General features: G+C 39.7%; 1 pseudogene; it reads right to left on the minus strand.

Moving 5' to 3' along the window:
- Positions 1–907: 907 nt before the first annotated feature.
- Positions 908–4,431, minus strand: LOC102414206 (annotated as a pseudogene).
- Between the last annotated feature and the right edge of the window lie 947 nt (positions 4,432–5,378).

The raw sequence follows: 5,378 nt of genomic DNA on the forward strand, positions 1-5,378 counted from the left end.
TCTCTCATACCAGCCACGTTTGTAGTTCTCTTTTCTGTAATGTTTAAGCATGATGGTGAACAAATTCACATTTTCATATAGCTTGGATGGGATTAATATTGACTATTTCTGAAGCAGATGGTTTCAGAGGCTTATTGCTTTCTGTATTTACCTGATATTTTATAACCTTTATGAATCGGAATAATGTCCTGCACAAATTTGTTTAATTAAAGTTATGTACTTGTAACAGGACAGATACACAACTATTTGAGGTTTACAAACTACATCTTTGATAAGGGAAATGGTTTTGTGACATGTATACAATTGCTATTAAGGTGTAACTCTATATATTCTATAAAATTGTAAATATTTTATACAATACTACAAATAAAATATTTTTCTATTATATTTATTATGTTGAAACACAGTAGCTGTTTCCCGTTAGCTAATATAAACAACATAAATAACACTGTCAAACAAGTTGGAAGTGCTGACAATTCTAGGCTTCAAGATATATCTCATGCTGTAATTACACTTTTTTGTGTGGTTTAGAGTTATTCCAATATTTGTTCAGTAGATTAAAATGAGAGCATATTTAAACACCATTTATATGCCATTATTTTGTATTCTACTAAAGCAGTTTATATAATAGTTTTGTTATGTTTGGCATAAAGGAAAAATAAAAACATTGCAGCATCTAGGCAATAGAGTTTCAGAAACAACTTAAGATAGTTCCTCTCTCAAAATTTTGGGAGGATAGGGAATAGGAAACACTAGAACAATTTGGAAATCTGAAAAGTGGCAGTTCACTTTTGGTGACAATGGTATGTGTACGCTTCAGTGGAAAACATCTGGTGATGAAAATGGACAACAGAGGATCAGGGCTTCTACAGAAGGAAAGGGGGACTAAGAATAAGAAAAGTGGGTATTAATGTCCAACACTAATATTACAGGTTTTGCATCTGGGATCTTTCTTTGCATTTGCAGTAGATAAACTCATGAGCTGATGACCAGTGATTTCTGCCATGGTGACTAGAGAAAGATCTACAGGGTCAGTGTAAATGACTTCTAAAATAACATCCCGAGCATGGTGGTAAACCAGCATCCCATCTTCTTCTCTGCAGGTCAGAAATTTATTATCTTGGGAATTTAGTTGAAGAAAGCGCTGCTTACAAAATTCATCTCCTAGAGATCCCACAGGGGCAATGACCAGAATCACATAATGATAAGCAGTGTACATACAGTAGAAGTCCCGAAAGTATAAGTTAGTATTGGGGTTAAAAAGTTTTTCTGCTGCATTCTCAAACCTGTATCTTCCATAAGGTGAATGCTGGGGTGGATTCCCAGTATTTAATTCAGTGCTGCAGCTTAAGGAAGTGAAAGTGAAAGTCCTCGGTCATATCTGACTCTTTTCGACCCCATGGACTATACAGTCCATGGAATTCTCCAGGCCAGAATACTGGAGTGAGTAGCCTTTCCCTTCTCCAGGGGATCGTCCCAATCCAGGGATTGAACCCAGGTCTCCTGCATTGCAGGTAGATTCTTTACCAGCTGAGCCACAACGGAAGCCCAACTGAAGATGCCTTCTAATTTTCCACTCATAGAAGAGCCGTGGCTGCCACTGTTACTCTTGACAGAGGGCTGCAGAGCATTCCTATGATGTTTTTGAATATAGTCAAAATATTCTTTGTGCTGGTTATGATAAAAAAAACAGAAAATTTTAACATCTGTCCTGCAATCACTTCGGCCTTCTCCAACAGTTGTGTTAGATGAAATTTTGAATAGTCTGCTGTGTACAACTCTATAATTTCACTCCATTCAGACACAACATAATCACCACCAACTTGTTTTGAGGCAGTCTGCAGTGCTATTGAGGTGCTGAGAGAGGGCATCAGAGGGCAGACAGACTGTAACCATAGTGACACAACACTAACCAATCTAACCACATGGACCACATTTTTGTCTAACTCAATGAAACTAAGCCATGCTGTGTAGGGCCACCCAAGATGAACGGGAAATGGTGGAGAGTTCTGACAAAACGTGGTCCACTGGAGAAGGGAATTGCAAACCACTTCAGTATTTTTGCCTTGAGAACCCCATGAACAGTATGAAAAAGAAAAAAGATAGGACACTGAAGGATGAACTCACCAAGTCAGTAGTTGCCCAATATGTTACTGGAGATCAGTGGAGAAGGGAATGGCAGTCCACTCTAGCATTCTTGTCTGGGAAATCCCATGGACAGAGGTTCGTGACATTGTACAGGAGACAGGGATCAAGATCCCCAAGAAAAAGAAATGCAAAAAAGCAAAATGGCTGTCTGAGGAGGCCTTACAAATAGCTGTGAAAAGATGAGAAGTGAAAAACAAAGGAGAAAAGGAAAGATATACTCATTTGAATGCAGAGTTCTAAAAAATAGCAAGGAGAGATAAGAAAGCCTTCCTCAGTGATCAGTGCAAAGAGATAGAGGAAAACAACAGAATGGGAAAGACTAGAGATCTCTTCAAGAAAATTACACATACCAAGGGAACATTTCATGCAAAGATGGACTCAATAAAGGACAAAAATGGTATGGACCTTACAGAAGCAGAAGACATTAAGAAGAGGTGGCAAAAATACACAGAAGAACTGTACAAAAACGGTCTTCATGACCCAGATAATCACGATGGTGTGATCACTCACCTAGAGCCAGACGTCCTGGAATGTGAAATCAAGTGGGCCTTAGAAAGCATCACTACCAACAAAGCTAGTGGAGGTGATGGAATTCCAGTTGAGCTATTTCAACTCCTAAAAGATGATGCTGTAAAAGTGCTGCACTCATTATGCCAACAAATTTGTAAAACTCAGCAGTGGCCACAGGACTGGAAAGGTCAGTTTTCATTCCAATCCCAAAGAAAGGCAATGCCAAAGAATGCTCAAACTACCGCACAATTGCACTCATTTCACATGCTAGTAAAGTAGTGCTCAACATTCTACAAGCTAGGCTTTAGCAATACGTGAACCATGAACTTCCAGTTGTTCAAGCTAGTTTTAAAAAAGGTAGGTGAAACAGATTAAATTGCCAAATAAATAGCAAGACAGTTCCATAAAAACATCTATTTCTGCTTTGTTGACTATGACAAAGCCTTTGACTGTGTGGGTCACAATATACTGTGGAAAATTCTGAAAGAAATAGGACTATCAAACCACCTGACCTGCCTCTTGAGAAATCTATATGCATGTCAGGAATCAACAGTTAGAAATGGACATGGAACAACAGACTGGTTCCAAATAAGAAAGGGAGTGCCTCAAGCCTCTTTATTATCACCCTACTTATTTAACTTGTATGCAGAGTACATCATGAGAAACGCTGGGCTGGAAGAAGCACAAGCTGGAATCAAGATTGCTGGGAGAAATATCAATAACCTCAGATATGCAGATGACACCACCCTTATGGCAGAAAGTGAAGAACTAAAGAACCTCTTGATGAAAGTGAAAGAGGAGAGTTAAAAAGTTGGCTTAAAGCTCAACATTCAGAAAACGAAGATCATGGCATCTGGTCCCATCACCTCATGGCAAATAGATGGGGAAACAGTGGCTGACTTTACTTTTGGGGGTGCTAAAGTCACTGTAGATGGTGACTGCAGCCACGAAATTAAAGATGCTTACTCCTTGGAAGGAAAGTTATGACCAACCTAGACAACTGATACATTACTTTGCCAACAAAGGTTCATCTAGTCAAGGCTATGGTTTTTCCAGTGATCATGTATGGATGTGAGAGTTGGACTGTAAAGAAAGCTGAGCACCAAATAATTGATGCTTTTGAACTGTGGTGTTGGAGAAGAGTCTTGAGAGTCCCTTGGACTGCAAGGAGATCCAACCAGTCCGTCCTAAAGGAGATCAGTCCTGGGTGTTCATTGGAAGGACTGATGTTGAAGCTGAAATCCAATACTCTGGCCACCTGATGTGAAGAGCTGATTCATTTGAAAAGACCATGATGCTGGGAAAGATTGAAAGAAGAGGAGAAGGAGACAACAAGGATGAGATGGTTGGATGGCATCACTAACTCAATGGACATGAGTTTGAGTACCTCTGGGAGCTGGTGATGGACAGTGACATCTGGCGTGCTGTTGTCCATGGGGTCACAAAGAGTGTGACACGACTGAGCGACTGAATTGCACTGCTATTGTATACTGTTTTTTTTGTTTTTTTTTTGTTTTTTTTTTGGCTCAAAAACCAGTGTCCACTGACAGGCATCGGAAAGGGAACAGCTTTTGCCACCAGTTTTGTTGGAACTCCTTGTGTTTAAATAAATTGGAGTTCTTGTTCTCTTTCTTATGAAATAGTACGTAATGCAGTCCTTTGATTTTTAATCCATTTCCCATGAAATCTTGAATGAGTCACAGGTAATGTTGCTATTTTGATGTTATGTGGTTCGGGAAGTTCTTCCATCTCTGCTATGCCACTGCCTTGTGATTTGTTCCTTAAGAACTTCTTTGGTTTTGCTGCCTACAACAGTGTTTTTCCAAGTGTGTTATCTGACTCAACAACCAGTACTCTTTTGTTGAGATTGAACACAAGGATATTTTTGAAATTCCTCGTATTTTTCTTTTTAAGGGGAAAATATTTTAGAAATATTAATTCTGAACCCCAATTCTAATAGCCTCTACATTTTCTTAAAAATGTTTTAGCATATTCTTAAAAATAGCTCAGAAATGTTATCTAATCTATAAACTGCATGAATGTATTAACCTAGGTGATCAGAACTTCTATTAAACCTTTGTTATTGTTCAGTCACTCAGCCATGTTCGACTCTTTGCAACCCCATGGACTGCAGCACACCAGGCTTCCCTGTCCATCACCACTCCCGGAGCTTGCTCAAACTCATGTCCATCCAGTCGGACATGCCATCCAACCATCTCATCCTCTGTCGTCCCCTTCTCCTCTTGCCTTCAATCTTTCCAAGAATGTGGGTCTTTTCTAATGAGTTGATTATTCATATCAGGAAACATGAGGAAAGGCAAACATGTGTAGATTATTCCAGTAAAATGACTTTTACTTATATAACATGTGTGTGTTCAGTGTCCAACTCTTTGTGACCACATGGACTGTAGCCTGCCAGGCTCCTCTGTCCATGGGATTTCTCAGACAAGAATGTTAGAGTGGGCTGCCATTCCCTTCTCCAGGGAATTTTCCCAATCCAGGGATCAAGCCCAAGTCTCTGGTATCTCCTGCACTGCAGGTGGATTCTTTGCCCACTAAGCCATCAAGGAATTCAGCTTATATAACATAGAGAGGAGCCTGGCAGGTTACAGTCCATGGGGTCACAAGAGTTGGAACATGACTAGATACTATAGCACTACCACCACCATACAGAAGATAACATGGTTAAACAACTGATCACACCACATTTTACTGATGAC

Source organism: Bubalus bubalis, chromosome 7 (genome assembly GCF_019923935.1).
Source record: "Bubalus bubalis isolate 160015118507 breed Murrah chromosome 7, NDDB_SH_1, whole genome shotgun sequence".
Lineage (NCBI taxonomy): Eukaryota > Metazoa > Chordata > Mammalia > Artiodactyla > Bovidae > Bubalus > Bubalus bubalis.